Below are 23,058 nucleotides of genomic sequence, written 5' to 3' on the forward strand. Positions count from 1 at the left end.
AGATGGGAGATCAAAAGAAGCACAAGGTCATTCTCATGAAGATGGTGTCAACAATGAAGAAAGTAGTGAGGTCAACCCTCCACAAGCTCATGATTGTGATCTTCCAATCGATCATGACCATGATGATGATGATGATGATGGCCCTATCCAAAGATCAACTCAAGTGCCGCATCCTAGAGTGCATCAATCCATTCAACGGGATCATCCCGTTGATAACATATTGGGGAGCATTCGACGAGGGGTAACTACACGTTCCCGTTTAGCAAGTTTTTGTGAATATTACTCGTTTGTTTCTCCTTTGGAACCTCGTAGGGTGGAAGAGGCACTTGATGATCCGGATTGGATGATAGCCATGCAAGAAGAGTTGAATAACTTCACTCGGAATGAAGTCTGGTCCTTGGTGGAAAGACCCAAGCAAAATGTGATTGGAACCAAGTGGGTTTTCCGCAACAAACAAGATGAGCATGGCGTGGTAACAAGGAACAAGGCAAGGTTGGTGGCTCAAGGATTCACTCAAATTGAAGGCTTGGATTTTGGGGAGACCTATGCACCGGTGGCTAGGCTAGAATCAATTCGTATTCTACTTGCCTATGCCGCCCATCACGATTTCAAGCTATATCAAATGGACGTGAAGAGTGCATTTCTCAATGGCCCCCTATCCGAGTTGGTGTATGTAGAGCAACCACCGGGCTTTGAAGACCCCAAGTATCCAAACCACGTCTACAAGCTCGACAAGGCGCTCTATGGGCTCAAACAAGCCCCTAGAGCTTGGTATGATTGTTTAAAGGATTTCCTACTCAAACAAGGTTTTGAGATAGGAAAGGCCGATGCTACTTTGTTTACTCGCAAAGTCAATAATGATATCTTTGTTTGCCAAATATATGTCGATGACATAATATTTGGTAGTACTAATGTGGCTTTTTGTGAGGAATTTAGTAGGATTATGACAAATAGGTTCGAGATGTCCATGATGGGAGAGTTGAAGTTCTTTCTTGGATTTCAAATCAAGCAACTCAAAGATGGCACGTTCATAAGTCAAACCAAGTACACAAATGACATGTTGAACAAGTTTAACTTGGACAAGGCCAAGCCCATCAAGACACCCATGCCAACCAATGGACATCTTGATCTTGATCAAGGAGGAAAGGACGTCGATCAAAAGGTATATCGCTCCATGATTGGATCACTCCTTTACCTTTGTGCATCTAGGCCCGATATTATGCTTAGCGTGTGCATGTGTGCAAGATTTCAAGCTAATCCGAAAGAATGTCATTTGATGGCCGTTAAGAGAATTTTTCGGTATTTAGTGCACACTCCTAATCTTGGCTTGTGGTATCCTAAGGGCTCCACTTTTGAGTTACTTGGCTATTCCGATTCGGATTATGCCGGTTGCAAAGTAACCCGAAAGAGTACTACCGGAACTTGCCAATTTATTGGTCGTTCCTTGGTGTCTTGGAGCTCTAAGAAGCAAAATTCCGTTGCTTTGTCCACCGCCGAAGCCGAGTATGTGGCGGCCGGCGCTTGCTGTGCCCAACTACTTTGGATGAAGCAAACACTAAAGGACTTTGGATGTGAGTTAACCAAGATTCCACTTTTGTGTGACAATGAGAGTGCCATTAAGTTGGCAAACAACCCTGTAAACCACTCTCGAACAAAGCACATAGACATCCGTCATCATTTTTTGAGAGACCACGAAGCCAAAGGAGATATCGCCATTCATCATGTGAGCACCGAAAAACAATTAGCCGATATCTTCACCAAGCCTCTAGATGAGTCAAGATTTTGTGCTTTGAGGAGTGAACTAAATATCATTGATTCTCGTAACGTGGCTTGATTCCTTGCACACACATTTTGTTTCATCTAATTAGGCGAAAAGACTTAGAAAAACATTGTGTGTCATTTTCAAAATCTATTTTTGTAATTTTCATAAGTGACTATTGCTTTGTGATAGTTGAATGAAATCTAGTCCCTTATGAAAATGTGTGTGTCCATCATATTTTTGCCCCACATAGCAGTATGAGTGCTGGCTGAGGGTTTTTCTGTTTCTCCTGCGTCGGAAGTCCCGACATACGCCGGAAGTCCCGACGGCCGGAAGTCCCGGCTAACGCCGGAAGTCCCGACCTCCGGAAGTCCCGACGTAAGCCGGGAGTTCCGACGCCGAGCAGATCTGCGTTTTTGACCACGCCTGTTGGTTGCCCGTTTCCTTTTTACTCGGCCCGGTCACTTATCCTCTCATTCACCCCGTCGCCCTCTTTCACCGCCGCCATCACTCCTCGCTCCGCCGCCATCGCGCCATCGCCCTCGCTTCTCCCCGCTCTGCCCTGCCGGTCCTCCTGCCGGTAGTCCCGTCCGCCTCCTGTCCCGCTCCGCTCTCCACCCGCCCCGTCCGACCCGCTCTCCACCCGCCCCTACCCCTCTCCACCGCCCTGTGCCCTTGTGTTTCCTCGGATCGGCTGTGGACTTGAAGTTGGTGTGGAGAAGATTCCCTTGGTGGAGGTGTTTGCGCTTGTGGATTGGTTCCTCGCCTGCGATTTCGTTCTTTTGCGTCTCCTCCGTTCTCGATCAAAGGTACTACCGTGGCGTCGAACCCTAACTCCAATGTACCTCTTGTTTTGCCTCTATTCTTTCTTCCTCTCTACTCCTCTATCTCCCTTGTTTGGATGTGTGTTGTGCTTTGAAGCCTCATGAATGGGATGGTCATTTTGGGCGTCGGAGGTCCCGGTGGCCGTCGGCGGTTCTGACCGTCGGTACTCCCGACGTCAGGCCGGGACTTCCGACTGTCGGAAGTCCCGACCTTAGCCGGAACTCCCGACCCTAGCATGACCTCTCCATTCATGTTTCTTCACTTCTCAATGCTCGTTCGCGTCTCCGTGTATTATTTCTTAGTTCCCCTTCGTATTCTTCGCAGCCATGGAGGGTGGTGGCAGTCCCTCGCGCCATCGGGAAAAGCGTTCCAAGAAGAATCAAGATCGTGCTGCTGTTCCCAGGCCGCCTGGCCGCACCAAGGCGTCTTACTCGCGTGGTGGTGCTGGTGGTTCCCGTGGCCGTGGCCGTGGCGACCAGGGGTCTTCTGCTGCTGCCCCTCCTCCTGCTCCTGCCCCTGTTGGGGCTGAGCCCGTGGTTGATGAAGAAGAGGAAGCGCTGGACCGTGCCGGACGCACCCTTGCTGTTCCACCGCATCGCACCCCGACTCGAGGTCCGCTAGGGACAATTCAGCTTGTTCCATTCACCGGTGTGTCGCCAATCATGAGGGAGCCCGCCATGGCTCCAAATCCGGCTGATGGATGGACTCCTCCCCTTCCTGTGGATTATCGTCACCGGGTCAAGGACATCCGGTACCACAGGGGAAGGAACTTGTATGCTGAGGATGAGAAGGATCTCCGCCTTGAGTATCGTTTCTGGCACCCCTTCCATTATGATTTCTATGATTCCATTCTGTATCGGAAGTTTTTGAAGAAAAAGGAGCCACCGGTCCTTCAGGTGAAATGCATTGATGCATATTCTCTTGGCAAGTACAAAGAACCCGAGCTGCAGCAGATGATTAGGGATATACAATCAATGGGGCTGTCCTACCTGCTAGAGTTTCGGAAGAATTGGAACAACGAGCTGATTTGTCAGTTTTATGCTTCTTATCATCATGAGCGAGACCAGACCGGTGCTGTGGACATTATTCATTGGACCACTGAAGGCAAGCACTATAAGGTAGACTTCGTCAATTTCTCTCGTCTTCTAGGTTTGGGTCACAGCGACCGGACTGCCACTGAGTTGACTGAGTATGAGGATCTTGCTTTAGAGGAATATCAACACATGTATCTTGAGGGCCACAGAGCTGATGGACAGACCACATTTCTGAAGCCATATTATTATGTTCTGAACAACATCCTGAGACAGATATTGTATCCGAAGGTAGGTGACTCCACCTTCCTTCGTGATGATTCACAGAAGGTGCTTCAGAGATTTGGAGATGAGTTTGAGAAATTTTCCATCAGCAGATACATTTGGAACAAGATTCATGATGCTACCGAGGATCCGGTAAAGCATCTTCCCTATGCTCCGTACATCATGCATATCATTGAGCATGTATCCGGCATCCGGTTTCCCTCTGACTCTGAGCATAAGCTACTCAAGATATCCAACAAGACCTCCATCGTTGCTGCTAGAGAACTAAAAGATAAAGCTGAGGCAGTCAAAGGTAAAGGGAAAGGTCCTTCGGGTTCTCGCTCTCGCCGTGGTGCTGCCACTGCTGCTGCTGCTGCTGCTGCTGCTGCTCGGTCATCCAGTGACGAGCCCCTCTCTTCGTCCTCCTCCGGCAAGAAGCCCAGCAAGTTCAAGTTTCTAATGACCTACATGTTTGGACAGTGTTGTGCTAGTGCTCAGCGTGAGCACGACATGCAAGAGAGGCTATATCGATTGGAACAGCATGCAGGAATTGTATCTTCTCCTCCGCCGCCATTTGTGCCTCCTCGTGATCCGTTGGCTTTATATGATGAGGCTTGTGCGGCGTACGCCGATGATGCTTCTTCTCGCCCACATGGCAAAGGGAAAGCAACTGAAGACGATGAGGAATATCAAGAGGAAGAAGATGATGAAGAAGACGACGATGGTGAGGAAAGTGACCAAGGCGATGATGATGTCTCCGATGATGACTAGTTGGTTTCTCATGCGGCCTACCCCTTTTGGCACTTGTTGACAAAGGGGGAGTGTTAGGCTTTGATTTATTGTAATAAGTTAGTTGGTCTTTATGTTTTGGAACTTTAAAACCTTTAGCGTGTATGAACTTTGTCGTGTGGTGGCAACCGTGTGATGGACAACTATCTATTTATATGTGTGTGATGGATGATTGTAGGATAAGTAATGTTTTAATCTATCTTATTTGCTTGTGCTTATCTCTACTTGTCATGATGGATGTTTTTGTATGGCCATGTATTGCTTCAAGTTTCTACTTTGAAATCTTGGCCATCATATTTACTTGTTGTGTGAAATAACATGTCATATTGCATCTCTTTTCACGTCTATATACTTGTTCACACACACTTGTTGCACCCCACGGATTACAAAATTTAGGGGGAGCTTTTGTCTTGGTGTATGCAAAGCATGTATACATGATTCCAATCGAAATTCAAATTCATGCATACATCAAGGGGGAGCTCTCCATAAATTTTGGGGTTCAAAAAGCTTTAAATTCTTTCATTCCTATAAAAGCCTAAGTTGGTTGTCATCAATTACCAAAAAGGGGGAGATTGAAAGTGCATTTGCCCCCTATGTGGGTTTTGGTGTATTGATGACATCCAAATTAGGGACTAATGTGATCTTAATGAGATATGTTGCAGCTATTAGTCCCATGAAAGATTCAAAGAGTTGATAAAGATGAAATGGTATCCCTCAATTCTTGAAGTTGTAAAGGCGGACGAATTCAAAACGATCTCCAAAGGTTTTAATTTTGTTTTTGAGTTTAGGATCCGCCGCACTATAAAGAGGGATGCAAGTTTAGTTGGTCTGAGGAAGATAGGGTGCTCAAGCATTTAAATAAAATCAAAAGAGAGTCACTTTAGCACTTCACGAGCACATAGAATAATTTTCTGTGACTTTCGGTGTCGGAAGTCCCGACGTAAGTCGGAACTCCCGACAGTCGGAAGTCCCGACCTAAGCCAGGAGTCCCGGCACCTGTGCTTCTGACTGCTCGCTGTCTGTGCTCGTCGGAAGTCCCGACGCTCGTCGGGAGTTCCGACCGTCGGAAGTCCCGACGTTCGCCGGGAGTTCCGACACTGACCTGACCCAAGCCGGGAGTCCCGGCCTCAGCAGTGCTGGCTGTTTTGATTAACTGTGCACGTCGGAAGTCCCGACGATCGTCGGGAGTTCCGACCGTCGGAAGTCCCGACATTTGCCGGGAGTTCCGACACTGACTTTCACCCGTGGACTTCTGACCCTTTTGGAACAGTATTTTATGCTTACGTCGGAAGTCCCGGGATCTGCGTCGGGACTCCCGACGTAGATCTGAACGGTTGGATTTTCACTTGGAGTATAAATACTCCTCTCTTCACTTCTAACCGTTACGGACTCATTTCACAGTTGACTCACTTCGTGCTGAACAGCTCCCAAGCAACCAAAGCACCCCTCTCCTCCCCCCTTTGCTCCAATCTTCGATTCCCTTAGTTTTTGAGTAAAAGGAGAGTGGATTAAGTGAGAGCATCACTTTGGAAAGCTTGAGCACTTGATTTCTTCGTCAAGCCGGTTGATTTTGCGTCTATTACTCTTGGGGCCTTGCCCCTAGCCGGCTAGGCGTTGCCCTAGAGCTTCCATCTTGTGGAAGAGCCTTGGGAAGTTTGTGTCACCCTTCGATTTCTTAGTGGAAAGCTCAAGTGTCCTTTGTGGTCGCTTTGAGAGAGGCAAGGAGGTGGAAAAGACTCCGACCTTAGTGGTCACCTCAACAACGAGGACGTAGGAGCTCCTTTGTGGGGTTGCCGAACCTCGGGATAAATTCTTGTGTCCCGCGTGCTTGTTGTTGTTGTGATTGCTTGAGATTACTTGTATGTGTTTGCCTCCTTGTCTCCAAAATCTCCATTTTAGGGTTTGGACTCGATCTACGGTTTGGAGGCTTTACGGCGTCAAGGGAGTGACCCAACATCTTCACCAAACCACTAGGAAGTGAGGTTGTAAGTTTATTTATCCGCAAAGTTAAATTTGGCACTGCTTTTGTAGTTCACGTAGGCGTCGGAACTGCTGACGTTTGCGCCGGAACTTCTGACAACGTCGGGAGTTCCGACCCAAACGTCGGGACTTCCGACAGTGGCTGACAGATTTGAACTTAGCATTTGCAGTAAATTTTTAGATACGCCTATTCACCCCCCCTCTAGGCATTGTTAGATCCTTTCAATATAGTTGCTAGAGAGACCATATTACCCTTGGATAATATCTATCATACCTTGATACTCTGTTTGCTCTTTTCTTAACGAGTCTAAGATTCTCAACCGACTATTGGCCATATCGATGACCATCAATATCCAGTGATTGCTGCATATGTTTTTATACACAAATATGATCGACATTAACTAGAATCAACATATATGTATATATATGGGAGATAGCTTAGCTAGTAAGCAAATAATTGAACAAATGTCCATATGATCGACATTAATTATTTAACACTCACTTGAAGTTGTAGGGGAAGAGTATGTCCTTGTTTTGTTGGTTCACTAAGAACCTCATGAGATTTTTCTCGAGTTTAGTTTTCCATTGAGGTGGGGGATTAGGGTGTTTGAATACGACATTTGGATCAACGAAACCAACATCATTATCCTTTCTCTTTCTGAGTTCTGTCATCTCATATCTGCATATATAAAAATATAGTATGAGGATATATAATGTATATATATACATGTAGCTTTATATACACACACTTTAATAGTAGAAAATAATCACATTTACAGACAATAGCAGCTAATGAGACTTTTGTTGAGAGAGTCCAGGTGGCATAGTTGGTGTAATTCTTCAAACTCGACATATATAACGTCATCGCCACGGAAGTAATATTGGTTTCTAACTCTAACAGTAACAAAGGCCTCTCCCCATTCACACGTCGCCATGTACCACTTGTTTAGCAGGTACATTTGCGTACCCAATTCACCTAAGGCCTCAGGGTTGATAGACTCTTTCCATATTCAAATTTCTTCCAAGCATCCATTTTCAGAGTAGATGGTCCTTCAGCGAGCACTTGGGCAAGGTCCAAACTTGTTTCCTTGTAAAATCGAGCCAGCTCCTCAAAATCAACGTCTAAGTCTAAGTTCGAACTATATTCATTACGAACGATAAGAGGGGGGACTGATTGTTGCGATTGTTGTCCAAGTTGTGCAACACCTTTCTCTGGTCTAGTCTTTTTCTGCGCTGTCTCAAATGACTTGGTGAGAGAGTGGTCGTAGTCTGATTTTGGCCGGGTCTTTTGAGATTCTCGCTTTTTCTGGTCCACCTTCTTTCTTAGAAGATCTGGAGGTAGGTAGAAGTATGATTTCTCCGGGTTCTCCCTCTCTTCTCGTTGCTTTTTTACTTTTTCAAAGAAACTGTCCACATCTTTTTTATTGCAGCTTTTAATTCCTTTTCACTTTTCTCGAAAGACAGTTTTTGGGGAATAACTGGATTAGATGAGGTTTTCTTCTTTGCCGGCTGGTGGGACAATGACTTTGTTTGTAGGGCGAACCTCTTAGGAGCTGGCTTCCTCTTAGTCATCAAGGGAGGCGGGGCAGCCATTGGAGGCGTTGGGGACCTCCTTGGAGGCGTTGGAGACCTCCTTAGAGGTGGCGGCGGTGGCGGCGTTGTCACCTGATTGCCTGGAGCACTATGATGATCTGGAGATTGAATAATTGGACTTAGGTTGGCGGAGACCCTGCTGTGTGATTATAAAAAAGAATAATTAGGTATAAGAAATTGCTATTATTAATCATGCATGTCAATAGAAAGTTTTTGAAAAAATTGTTTCGTTCACTTTTGTCCGCACCTATTGTCTGGCAGTTGAGGAAGCGGCGGTGGACTAGAGACCCCAGGAATAATGATGTAGCGCTTGTGCCATAGTATGAATGTTTTCTCTGCTTCTCCTAGAGTCTTCTCCTCATCACCTCCTGGAATGTCAAGAGGCAGGTCACTAAAACCTTTGTTAACTCTATCCACTGAGACGCTAACATATCCAGGTGGTATTATTGCCTCATGGATTCTTGGTGTCTTGGTAAGATCTAGAGGAGAAAAAACACCGTGAGCCACCACCATTGTGGCATTCTCTTTTGGAATATGTAGCTCACATGATGTAAACGATGCAGTGATGTCATCCACGGGGAAACATAGCATTGCGTCATCTTGATTTGGCAACTCCGTGGAAGCGCAGCTGCTTTTCAACTGATCAGGGGGGCTAACATTAATGTTCATTCCTGGATTTCCTAGATCTGATGCCTTCCTCTAGGCACTCATTGCTATTTGCACTTGCTTTATGATTTCGTCCTGCATTCTAGCTTGCATATCTTTTTCACGCTCCTGTGCTTGAAGCAACGCCTCCTGTGACTCACGAACCAATTCCTCCAACCTACTAATCCGCGCTGCATCCTCATCCTTCCTTCTTTGCCGACTTCTGTAGGTATCTCTGTCATTAAGGAAACCATGCTCCTAAGAAATATTCTGTCCTAAACCTCTCGTTCAGCCACTGTGTTTAGCGGTCCCGAGGACATACGTCAGTTCATCCTTCTCTCTATTGGGCCTAAACGCACCAATAGTTTTAGCTTGTAGAGCATAAGATAATCTTTGTGTTGCTCTTTCATGTTTTGAGCCATGAACTAGCTTCCCGATCTCTAGGTCCAGTCTTCCCCCATGAGCAAAAAACTAATTCTTCGCGCGTTTGGGCCAATTGAGTGATTCTGGTATGATACCCTTGGCAAGAATGTACACTTCCAATTTTTCCCACTTGGGAATGGCAGTCGCGTAGCCACCAGATCCTATGCCATGGTGGTATACCTTCTGTCGGGCATTCTCTTGGTTCCTTCTCACCCGTTCCTCATCCTCTTTCGATGTCTTGTACTGTACAAAATCATTCCAGTAGGGCCTCAACTTCGTGAGCGGGCCACTAGTATTGAAATTGGGCGTTACGTTCTTCTTGACGTATTTCGTGTATAGGGATTTCTTCCAAGTCTGAAATTGTGTGGCCATCTTCTTAATAGCCCACTTTTGAACTAGTTCCTTCAATTCATCATCGTTGATAGCATCATAATCATCCGCTTGCAATGTGAAATATTGAAGAATATCATCCCAAATTAAATTCTTATCAAGATCAGAGACAAAACTAACATGAGGCTCATTGATCTTTTGCTTCCATTCATGGGCACTGATCGAAAGTCTGTCCCTTACAAGGCACTCACAGTGTTGCACAAATTTCCTTGCGTGTGGACCAAGTGGTTCGCCTGTCTCGATATTGAATTCCGATATTATGTAGCGCCCCTCCAATGGCTTTTTCGGGCCTCGAATTTTTTTGCTTTTCGCCGTTGTTGTCGTCGATCCAGAGGGCTACGTATAATAGATGATAGATATTCAAATATATATATAAATATATATATCTTGCCTGTATTTTCTTGCATAATATTTTCTTGGTTATCTTCAAGAGTCAGGTATTGACTCCCGTCATCTACATCCTGCTGGTCACCATCGGCAAATTGAGTGCCGGTGTTGATAATATTCATCATTTCTTCATCCATGTTGTCTCTCGGGGCAGCCATCTAGCTTTTACACCACCAGATATATCTATAAAAAATAAAAACTATATCTATAAAATGAACTCCTACAAGACGTGCCACCTCAAGGATAGTAACATTTGTAAAAATCATTTTTGTATCTATACTAGTGATAGAATCTAGCATAAGAATGGGAGTGTACTGCGGCAGGTAAGTAATTCACATGATATTTCTGCAAATTAACAGAAGAATGGGAGTGTACACACATAACAATTGATTATCGTTTATATTTATATATATACTATGTTTGGGTACGGTGATTGACAGACTACTACGACGATATTGGGACTTGTGAATAAATAACCATCCATACTAGTTGACCTTGCTTACGTGATCATCTTGGTGAGCATTTCTCCACCGGACGGCACCGTACTTGACCACGGAAGAGCTCCGATTCTACGAGGAAGGGAACACGGTCTTCCACGACCGTTGTCGCTCTCCCTCGTAGAATCAAAGCTCCTCCTTGATGTCCGTTACCACTCGATAGAGAACATGCTCGCCGAGATGAACATGGTTCGTAAGTTTAGCTAGTACGAATTTTCTACAATTTTCTAACTAGTTGTCATAAGCTACCGCACAAAAAGGAGGAAACGATGAGACACTGAGCGCGCCCATGCTCCACTGAGCTCGATGGCTCAACGCAAAATCACATTACAAGATTGCCAGCACGAGGGCTCGGCACATGCATTCATCTGATTACAAAAGGTTGGAGCAATTAATCCATCGTAAACGGATTATATATGGTGGCGGCGGTGGCTCACATCCAAGGTGTCAAACGCGAGGTCCAGCTCCTACAGCCAAAAAAACATGTTAGAGACTTAGACTTTACTAAAAACATGTTACAGAAGTATGCACCAAATTGATGAGCCAAATTGATACTAATGGAAATCAGCGGACTATTGTTTATAACAGCAAAATGTACAAAACAAATGCCAAAGCAAGCATCTCACTATATCTTCAAAAATGCTTCCATTGTCAATGCTGCTCTCATCAGCATAGAGATTTTGTCGCAAAAAGTTTCTACCAATCAGGTTCCAATCCAAACTTCAAAGATCATGCACAGATTCTAGATTCATACAGAAGCATCTTTTTTTATGACTTGTAGAAATTGCAAAAGCTCATGATATCAGCCATAACTCCTACCAGATCAAAGTTAGCTCCTGCCCAGATTCTAGATTCATACAAAAGCTCATTTGCAACAAGTATGTACAAATGTATAAAATCATAATTCTAATAAACATGATCATCTAGTAGAGCTTTTAATTAAAGGATTTGTCATGCCGGAGCTCCATGGCCACGGCGGCGGCCTCCTTCTTCCCTTTCCGCTCCTGCCACTGCTAAGGCCATGGCGCCCCGCCCCAACCTAGCCTGGCAATCTCCATTGTCATTGGAACTCTAACAATGGCATCATCAAGGGAAGTGTAGAGGAAGAGGGAGACCAGGCCAAACCTGGAGAAGACGTGCCATAGCTGTGGCCGGCTGTGGATCTTGGAGAAGACTGCTTGGGGGCGAGGTGGGCTAGGGACGAGGACAATGCGAGTCATGCACTGGCCAGCCGGTGACAGCGTGCGCGCGTGAGGCGATGCTAGGGTGGCCTAGAGGTGGCGGCGCTGCTAGATCGATCTGGTGGAGAAGATGAGGCTTGATGGAGATGATCTGGTGGCCTTTAGTCCTGGGGGATGATTAGAACTAGGACTAAAGGTCTGATCTTTAGTCCCGGGTGTAGCCATGGCCCAGGAGTAAAGGTCATTTTGGTGGGCTGCGAAAACGCAGCCCACCTTTAGTCCTGGGTGTAGCCATGGCCCGAGAGTAAAGGGCATTTTAGGCCCGGGAGTAAAGGTGGTCTGCAGTTGGCTTTCTTCGGTTTCCATAAGTTTTTTCCTTTTTTATATATTTCTTTTATATAAAAATGCATAGAGTTATTATTTGCCTAATAAATAAAATATTACGAAAAAAATTATAAAAAATCCTAGACTTGGTTTTGCATTATTATACACAACAAAAAATTGTAACCTAAACTCTTTTGTTTTACTGTATGAATATTTGACATAGTATAAATAATAATTACAATTTGCACCATGCAAAAATATACTACTTAATTAAAATCATTAAAACTATTGCTTTTCGATAGGAAATTAGTTTTCACATCTTATTAACGTTGATCATTTGGTTTTTCATCACACATTCTCCACGGGAAATCCACCATCTAGCAGAAAATTCATTTAAACCGTAGAAAATATGAAAACATGATAAAAAAATCTGAAGTCACAATTATTATATAATAGGTCTAATACATCACTAAATATATCAAGCGGGCATAGTAGTGAACTTCTTGTTAACGTATATCCCTTGGTTATGATCGCATCGTAACCATGGAGTGTCCTCATCATTTAGTTGGATGCTTAGGTCTTTGTTCACTGTGAAGGGTGGAATTCGGTCATCCTTTTTATAATCTTCTGATATGTCTGACTTGTCTTCAATTCCGACGATGTTTCTTTTCTCTGAAAGAACTATGTGGCGCTTTGGCTCATAGATTGGGTCGTTGTTGTTTTTCCCTCTCTTCGGTTTTGTAGACATATCCTTGACATAAAATACTTGATTCATATCCTTGGCAAGGACGAACGGTTCATCTTTGTACCCAATATTGTTGAGGTCCACGGTTGTCATTCCATACTGGTTGTCGACTGCTACCCCGCCTCTAGTCGCCTTTACCCATTGGCACTTGAACAAAGGTACCTTAAAAGTAGGTGCATAGTTTAGTTCCCATATCTCCTCTATGCGGCCATAATATGTTTGCTTATTTTCATTAGGGTCGGTGGCATCTATGCGGACACCACTGTTTTGGTTGGTGCTCCTTTTATCTTGGGCTACTGTGTAAAATATATTCCCATTTATCTCATACCCTTTGTATGTGAGGATATGCCACGATGACTGCCTAGCCAACAAATACAGTTGCTCATCAATACTCTCATCACCCTGACATTTTTTCGCAACTAGTAGCTGAAAGTTTCCATGTGCTGACACGTAATCCAAGCTTCAGACTTCCCTAGAAACTTGGATTGAAGCAACTCTTTATGTGTCTCGATATACGAATCCACCAAGGAGGAGTTTTGCATAACTGTGTAGTGTGCTTTATTAAAATAATTGTCATGCGTACCAATATATGTTTTCTTCCCTAGTGTCCCCTTTCCACTTAGTCTCTCCTCGTGTCATGATTTAGGAACACCAACCGGGTCAAGGTCGGGAATAAAGTCAACACAAACCTCAATGACCTCCTCTATTCCATAGGCCATGGCGATGCTTCCTTTTGGCCGAGCACGGTTGTGAACATATTTCTTTAGGACTCCCATGAACCTCTCAAAGGGAAACATATTGTGCAGGAACACAGGATCGAGAATGTTAATCTCCTTGACCAGGTGAACTAGGAGGCATGTCATGATATTAAAGAAGGAAGGAGGGAACACCAACTCAAAGCTGACAAGACATTGAACCACATCATTCTATAGTTTAGCTAGATCCATTGGATCGATTGCCTTCTGAGAAATTGCATCGAGGAATGCACATAGCTTCATGGTGGCTAGACGTATATTTGGAGGTAGAATTCCTCTTAATGCAACTAGAAGCAATTGCATCATGAGCACATGGCAGTCATGGCACTTTAAGTTTAGGAATTTCTTCTATAGCATATTTATTATACATTTTATATTCGAGGAGAATCCAGATGGTACCTTGATGTTTGCTAGGCATTCAAACATGCTTTTCTTCTCTTCTTTGCTAAGAGTGTAGCTGGCAGGACTTAAGTAATAGCGTCCATCATCTGTCTTCTCTGGATGTAGGTTGTCTCGTTCTTTCAAACATCGCAGGTCCTATCGTGCTTCAAGTGTGTCCTTAGGCTTCCCATACACACCCATGAAGCCTAGCAGGTTCACATAAAGATTCTTCGTCAGGTGCATCACGTCGATCGCGCTACAATTCTCTAGGACTTGCCAATAGGGTAGCTCCCAAAATATGGACTTCTTCTTCTATATAGGTGCGTGATCGTCAGCGTCGTTTGGAACAGGTTCGTTGCCATGTGCCTTTCCAAATACTACTTTCACATCCTTGACTATATTGAGTACATCCTCACCAGTTTGGTTGCCCGGCTTGGACTGGTGGTCTGCCTTACCTTTAAAATACTCGTCTTTCTTTCTTAGGGGGTGATTCATAGGAAGAAATCGACGATGGCCAAGGTACACTACCTTTTGACATTTTTTCAAGAATATACCTTTAATGTCATCGAAACAGTGCGTGCATGCATTATATCCCTTGTTTGATTGTCCTGAAAGATTACTTAGAGTAGGTCAATCATTGATTGTTATGAACAACAATGCTCGTAGATCAAAGTGCACCTATTTGTGCTCATCCTACACACGTACACTTGGTCTGTTCCACAAAAGTAGAAGTTCTTCAACTAGTGGCCTCAGGTACACATCGATGTTGTTGCCAGGTTGCCTTGGACCTTAGATGAGCACTGGCATCATAATAAACTTACGCTTCATGCATAACCAGGGAGGTAGGTTGTAGATACATAGAGTAACAGGCCAAGTGCTATGACTACTGCTCTGCTCCCCGAAAGGATTCATACCATCCGTACTTAAAGCAAACCTTAAGTTTCTTGCGTCATTTGCAAACTCCGAGAATTCTCTATCGATTGCTCTCCACTGGGACCCATCAGCCGGATGTCTCAACATATTGTCTACCTTACGGTCTTCTTTGTGCCATCATAATAACTTTGCATGGTCTTTATTTCTGAACAGACATTTCAAGCATGGTATTATAGGAGCATACCACATAATCTTGGCAGGGATTTTCTTCGTGGGACGTTCGCCCTCAATATCACTAGGGTCATCTCGTCTGATCTTATACCGCGATGCATGACATACTAGGCATGCATCTAACTTCTCGTACTCCTCGCCATGGTAGAGGATGCAGTCATTAGGACATGCGTGTATCTTCTAGATTTCTAATCTCAAAGGGCAGACTACCTGTTTTGCTTCGTACGTAGTGACGGGCAATTCATTATCCTTTGGAAGCATCTTCTTTTGGATTTTCAGTAACTCCCCAAATGCCTTGTCAGATACGTCATTCTTTGCCTTCTATTACAGCAATTCCAGTGTGGTACCCAACTTTTTCTGTCCCACATCACAAGTTGGGTATAGCAATTTTTGTGATCCTCTAGCATGCGCTCGAACTTAATCTTCTCCTTTTTCACTTTCGCATTCTCTTTGTGCGTCACGAATAGCCTGACCAAGATCGTCAGCGGGCTCATCTTTGGCCACTACCTCTTCTTCAGCTTCCTCCATTGCAGTATCATTGAAGGCACCATATTCAGTAATAATGTCATCATCGTCCTATTGTTCTTCTTCACCTTCTTCCATTACAACCCTGGTTTCTCTGTGCTTCATCCAACAAATATAGTTTGGCATAAAATCCAACTTCAACAAGTGTGAATGAAGACTCCTTGAGCTAGCATATTCCTTTAAATTCTTACATATGACACATGGGCAGCACATGAAACCATCACGTTTGTTTGCCTCGGCCACACGTAAGAAAGAATGCACGCCCTTAATGAACTCTTGGGAGCGGCGATCAGCATTGTACATCCAACACCGGCTCATCTGCATTATATGACATACATACTATATTAAAACTTAGAACATAATTAGTTAATTATACGACATGCATTCTACCACACAAGGTATTAATTTATGAAAGTCTCGCTACAATATAGACAATCTCAACTATCACTAAAAAATAAAAACTAAAATGCACTTCAGCAGCATAAGGATTTCGCGACTAATCTCAACTGAAACAGACAGATCATGAGTTTGTTCAACATCTATGGGCTTCTTCCGCAGGATCACTGCCTCATCAGCCGCCGTAGCCGCCTGTGCAAGAGAGTTTTGCATGTGTTCAACATACTCTTCCTTCCAGTACCAGCCTGAACATCCAGTGCCATCCCACTAAAATTAAAATAAAAAATAGAACTTTAATTACAATCATCATGAAAATAAGTATAAATTAATCATAATCATCAAATGCAATAAAATAACTCACATTACGATCCGGACACTTGTAGAAGATACGGTCCTTGTTGGAACACTCCTTCCTCACCCGGTACTCCATCACAATTTTCTCCTCACACTTGCCGCATGCAATGAGAGAAAGGTCTGGCCTCAGTCGCTTTGTAACCCGATGAGAGGCCGAGGACCCGGAAACAGTTGCCATCTACTCTCTATACTCATTTTAATATAATATAAATTTCTCATTTTATAAACAAATAAAATTAAAAAAACTCTAAAATTCTCTATATCTCTAAAGCATGAAGTGTGCTATGCATGCTAGAAATGAAAGCTCAATACTAGTTTTGAATAACTACTTTAACCTTCCTTCATCCAAATACATAAACTTTAAAGTGATTTTGAGCTTAAATGACTTACAAATAAAAAAAAACTACCATAAAAAACCCACATATATCTAGTCCATAAAATGAAATAAGCTACAGATGAAACACGAGAGTATAAAGTTGGTAACCTTTAGAACCGATAGAGGAATGGAAGAAATCTTGTGATACACCGGTGATGAGGAAGAAGAGAGGCCGGTGATAGCAAGAGAACACTGAGCTCGAAGTGGCTCGGGCTCGAGCAGGAACAAGGGCTATATAGGAGGGTACCTTTAGTCCCGGTTGGAGACAGAAACTGGGACTAAAGGTCCCTTTCTAGTCCCGGACGAAGTCTCCAGCCGGGAGTAGACTTTTACTTCCGGTTGGAGGCACCAACCGGGAGTAAAAGTTAACATTTAGTCCTGGTTGGTAGCTTCAACCGGGACTAAAGGTCCTCTCCAGCAAAAACCTGGCGCAGTAGCCGTTGGGCAGGAACCTTTAGTCCCAATTGAATCTACAAACCAGGACTAAAGATTTCTCTAGTCCCGGACGTGAAAAATACCAGGACTAAAGCCAAATTTTAAGCTGGATCAAAGTGTTCCTACCACACAAGTGGAAACCCTTTTTCATAAGTGTGTGCACACGCCTGTAAATTATTGTCTTGTGCTAGAACGATTTTGACATAAAGCTCTGGCCAATCGGTGCGACATGGAAGTTGAGTGCATTGATGTTCAGTAGCTAGATACCTTCATCCATAAAAGTTACCCTCAAGAACCGGTCCGCCATATAATGATAGTGCCGAATGACGCAGTTAGAGCGCTCCACTTGTGACGGCATACAATATGCCCTGGTGGGAGTGATCACCAGCCTCCGCACCACAACATTATAATCACCAACAACCTTGCCCCTGCTACGGGGATAAATTAATTTGGGATTTTTGGCAACCCTATCCTGCACACTTTTTAGCCTCCAGCATACATCAAACATTTGAGAAATTTTCTCCTAACATTTCCTTCAGTACAGCCACATTCACATGCTCCTCTTCTTTCTTGAGCAAAGAGAAGAATATGGACATGAGCTACTGCTCTTCACTATTCCCTTATGCACCAGCACATTAGGGCGTGTTTAGTTTCCAAATTTTTTTGCCTTCTATAGTAAAAGAGCATGTTTGGACACATGCATGGAGTACTAAATGTAGACGAAAAAAACTAATTATACAGTTCTCGGCAAAATCGCGAGACAAATCTTTTAAGTCTAATTAGTCCATGAAAAGCCTTAAGTGCTACAATAACCCACATGTGCTAATGACCGATTAATTAGTATCATTAGATTCATCTCGCAGTTTCTTGATGGGTTCTGCAATTTATTTTTTTATTAGTATCCAAAAACCCCTCTCAACATCCTTCCAACACATCCAATCTGACACCAAAAAATTTTAACTCCTCAACTAAACACACCCTAACCAAGAATAAGACCGGAAACTGGCGGTCCTCGAGATGCTGCACGCACAAGAAAAGGTTCCGCATTGGCTTCCCAAACTCCGGCTCGTCATGCACCGTGAACCTTGTCCACCCAATGACGCGGACCACGGCCGGCACCATCTTCTCCTTCATGTACACCGGTAAGCCTGGGCGTTTGGGTTACCCGATTTTTTCGGGTCGGGTAATTCAAAATTCGGGTAATAAAAATTGCTACCCGATATTACCCCCGAAAAAACACTACCCGCAAATTCGGGTACCCGATAATACGGGTTCGGGTTCGGGTATTACCCGATATACCCAAATTTACAGAAAACAACAAACTACACTAAATTTCAGTAGCGATCTATACATAATTTCAGCAGCAATTTGTATAGAATTTCAATAGCAATTTGTAGAGAATAATATATTACAGTCACTCATTCAAATAGAGAGAATTATATTCTAATAAAGTGATAAGTTAAATGGTTCAGCTAACAACACATGATGAATACAAAGACAAAACAAATCTTTGGGTAGTTCGGGTAGTTTGGGTACCGGGGGATATTACCCGAATTACCCAAACTAATTTCGGGTAATCTAAATCACTATCCGAATTTGGGATCGGGTACCTCGGGTTCAGGTAATTCGGGTCCGGGTTCGAGTAATTCGGGTACGGGTAATGGGTATCGGGTATTTTGCCCAGGCTTATACACCGGTGCGACCTTCATCTTTGGCCAGAACCACGTCTTGAACGAGAAACACCCCCCCCCCCGTACATCCGGCATCGGCCAGTGGCCCTGCTGGCGGTGATGTCTGTGTCGTCGTTGAGCAGGTCAAAGCCACCGGCTAGTGGACACCAAATATTAAGTACTCCCTCCATCCCTAAATAACTATCATTGTTGATATGCGTTCCACTCGATTTGTAGAAAATACGTGCAACATTTATATCTATAAATAAATTTATTAAAAAACTAAATTTAAAGATCTTTCTAATAATACTTATTATGTACTATAAATATTAATATTTTTAATATATTTAGTCAAAGTTGTTTCTCGAAAAGCAAAAACGACAAATATTTAGGGACAAAAGAAGTACTCATATTTTGAAATTCATTTTTTATTTTTTAAATGATCTTGGATGGAGACACTAAGTATATCAAAGTTGTAGTGCTCAACGAGATATAAAACTTTATAGTTATTTTTTTTATTTAACAGTGTTTAGAAGCTGAAATATTCAATACAAGATTTGTACATGTATTGTTTGTTTTTTTAGATAATTTTGTGCCGCAGAGTTAACACCCGCTTGACGGAAGTAGCATCATGGGGAGATTGTTTTTTGCGATTACATATGGGGAGAAAAACAATTAGAAGTTGATATAGAAGCCACAATTAACCTTTCAACTGCACATACGGATTGACCATCTTTTTCATGGCGCATAGAAAATTGTCTCTTTGACCATGTTTTGAAAAAAGAAAAGAGGGTTGGGTCCGGGAACAGGCTTGGGTCTCCAGGGTTTAACATGATGGCAATTGGTAGCGTTGATGCTGGTATTGAAAAAAAAAAATCACCCGTTCCAATGCTCAACCCAAGGCTAAGTTTATCACAAATGATTGAGATAATGCTACATCTGTAGTGCTGTGAACTCATCCTGACGATCATCATGATTGCTAATTGCAAGCTAGGTCTAACTGAGTGTTATAGTGAAACATATTTTCGTAACAAATACATTAAGAAATATAGCTGCGGATAATATAGGTTTGGACTGATTGAAAAGTAAGACGAGCAGTTATTTGGCATGGATGGAGTATGATGTGGTCAGGCCTTGTTTACTTACACCCCAACTTCCAAAAAGTTGCTACAGTACCTGTCATATCGAATGTTTGCGGCCCGTGCATGGAGTATTAAATGTAGACAAAAAGAAAAACTAATTGCACAGTTTGGTGGGAAATTACGAGACGAACGTTTTAAGTCTAATTAGTCCATGTTTGAACACTATTTGCCAAATAAAAACGAACGTGCTACAGTAACCCCAAAATCCAAATTCATCCAACTAAACAAGGCCTCAATACATGTTGAGTAGCATCGGTATAAACGAGTCACGTGTTGCTTCTACTTAGGCTCAGCAACGGGTCCACTGTACTACCATATTCGTATGTGTCAATGCACATTATACCACAATCCATCTACGATTAGTGTTAGGATTTGGTTTGATGATTAGTGGGCTCTGTAAAAAGAAGTAGGCGTGAACTAGGCCAATTAAGAGGGCACGAGCCCAATCTATATGTACTAATAAGGGCTTGTTTAGTTCCAAAAAGTTTCTCAAAAAGTGCTACAGTGATCATCACATCGAATCTTACGATATGTGCATGAAGTATTAAATGTAGACGAAAAAAACTAATTGCACAGTTTGGTTGAAAATTGCGAGACGAACGTTTTGAGCCTAATTAGTCCATGATTGAACACTAATTACCAAATAAAAACGAAAGTGCTACAGTAGCTGTCGGGGACCTAATACCGGGGTACCCCAGAAGGTGGAACCAATAACCACCGAACGTTAAAAACTTCTGGACGCATGAGAGCGTTGTTTCACCTCTTATTCGAATGACAGGAGCTTGGTTCCACCTCGCCCGACGCCTTTGGGATGGGCTCGGTCTCGTCCGAGGACCGAGGGATAGACTCCGCCTCGCCTGACGCCTTTTGGGATAGCTCTGCCTCGTCCGAGGGCTCAGGGTTAGTCTCCGTCTCGCCCGACGCCTTTGGGGCGGGCTCGGTCTCGCCCGAGGGCCGAGGGATAGAGTCCGGCTCGCCCGACGCCTTTGAGGTGGCTTTGCCTCACCCGAGGGCTCAGGGCTAGTCTTCGTCTCACCAGACGCCTTTAGGGCGGGCTCGGTCTCGCCCGAGGGCTGAGGGATAGATTTCGCCTCGCCCGACCTCGGAGGGGAAGGGTCGGTCTCGCCTAGGAGATAGGGATTGGTCTCCGTTTCGCCCGACGGCAAGGAACGAGCCTCACCCTGCTCCATATCTAAAGATTGGATTCACCTTACCTGACAACTTCTCCCCGCTCCCTCAAGATGATAGGGACAGGGCAAGATAAGACGTTCGGGTCAACCATAGCTTCAAGAACCATACCCCGTGCCCTGGTAGGAAAAGTACTGCCAGGGGATGACGGGACAGGTGCTTTAGACCCTTCCGGACGTCGTAGAGCCCGAAAGGTTGTACAGGTGCATGCTCCTCGCTCTGTAGAGTTGTAGGCGCCGCCTTCAGCTCTGGGACACGGAACCCGATGAAGATATACGACAACCGCTACGCTCCATAAAAGGATTTGCTATCTCCACGAACGGCGGATATTTCGTCACCACGCTATGGACCCAAGGGAGCGGCACCCGCTTCCTGACCCCTCAGGTCTGCCAAGTTAGAAGGCCTTGACCACGGCGTTACTCCGGACCCTGACCCCTTGTCCCTCCGATGAAGACTCACAGAAACTAGAAGACGTGCGGAGCAAGGCTGGGAGAGGCTAATAAGTCAAAACCACTGTACTACAGCCCATACCCTGCACAGGGCAGCATTCTATAATCAACCTGACATTCCACAGAGACATCGGCAGTGTTGTAGGCACTTATCTTCCTTCGCACTCATCAGAATAAAGGACCAAGCCGGGTAGACATGAGCCACAAGATTAGATAAAGCCCTCATCCTTATAAAGCCAGCCCCTTCATCTATAAAAGGGGATGTGCTTCTCCCATAAAGGGGGGACTTTGGACCGAGTAACACAACACACACATACACACACAGTCAAGCTGCTACGAAGCTCTTGACCTCCTTTCCACCCTTCCGTCAGAGACTTGGGACCCATCCCTCTCTCAATCGTTTGTACCCCCTACTACAAATCGTTCTTGGTGCTGATAACACAAGCAGCAACAAACTAGACGTAGGGACATTCGGCTAGAACCAATATAAATCTTATGCCCTTTAGTGCACCATCCGAGCCTAGCGCGCATTACTATAAATTTACTTGTTGATGCTTGTACGAAACACTGACAGTTGGCGCGCCAGGTAGGGGACTTTGCGCATTCCAGAAAAGGCCTCGGATGGCCACCCACGCAATCAGCTAGGCCCTAGGCACACACGTGCATTTCGACGACCTAGATTTCATCATCACACTAGAAGGAGAGCTGGCGCTCACTCACACAGCCGCTCCGTCTCTCCCTTCCATCAACCTCAGCCGTCTTAGGCTTGAGGGCCCGCCGGCAACTCCCTTGGACCCTAGTCATTAAGGGAGGCCTCTCACAATGCCACCCTATGTCCGGAAGGGCCCGTATAGAGCACCCCGATAGTGTTTCCGTTCGGTCTTCACAACGCTGCGGCGACCGCTGGCCACCTTCTGGCGCTACGTATGGTTCAGTCACCCACGGACATCGAGTTTGTGGGGGCAATTGAGCATGATACGGAGACCCACTACGAGCTCCTCAACGAGGAGCCAGGATCATTCTCCAGCTCAAATTCTAGTAGGGGGAGCCACCACCCTTCTCAGGAATGCTTCATGACGCAGACCCTCAAGGGTCACGTCGAAAGTGTCTCTAGGGAAGAGGTCACCCCTACAAACAACCCTAACGGCGGATTCGAGGAAGAGACGGTAGCCCCATCTCGCCTAAGGATGGAGCAGCTAAGGGCCCATCAGCAAGAGATCGATGAGGCCGGGCAAGGGCTCGTCCAGGAGTATGCGGACATCAATCGCGAGATTGAGCACCACAAAGATGGGGGGCGTGCGCGCCATGGCCCGCACTGTACACCAAAGGATCCTCACCGATGATGGGACCCTTCCTCACTTTTCTCGAGCCAGCCAGAACATCGCCGCAGCAACTGTCTTGCTGTATGGCCTTTCGGAGGCCGCGACGTCTGAGGATCGCCGTGCTTGCC

General features: G+C 44.6%; 1 pseudogene; it reads right to left on the reverse strand.

Moving 5' to 3' along the window:
• Positions 1-18,293, reverse strand: part of LOC136537528 (probable RNA-dependent RNA polymerase SHL2) — a 39,248-nt pseudogene extending 20,955 nt beyond the window's left edge.
• Between the last annotated feature and the right edge of the window lie 4,765 nt (positions 18,294-23,058).

The sequence above is a fragment of the Miscanthus floridulus genome, chromosome 2, assembly GCF_019320115.1.
Source record: "Miscanthus floridulus cultivar M001 chromosome 2, ASM1932011v1, whole genome shotgun sequence".
NCBI classification, from domain to species: domain Eukaryota; kingdom Viridiplantae; phylum Streptophyta; class Magnoliopsida; order Poales; family Poaceae; genus Miscanthus; species Miscanthus floridulus.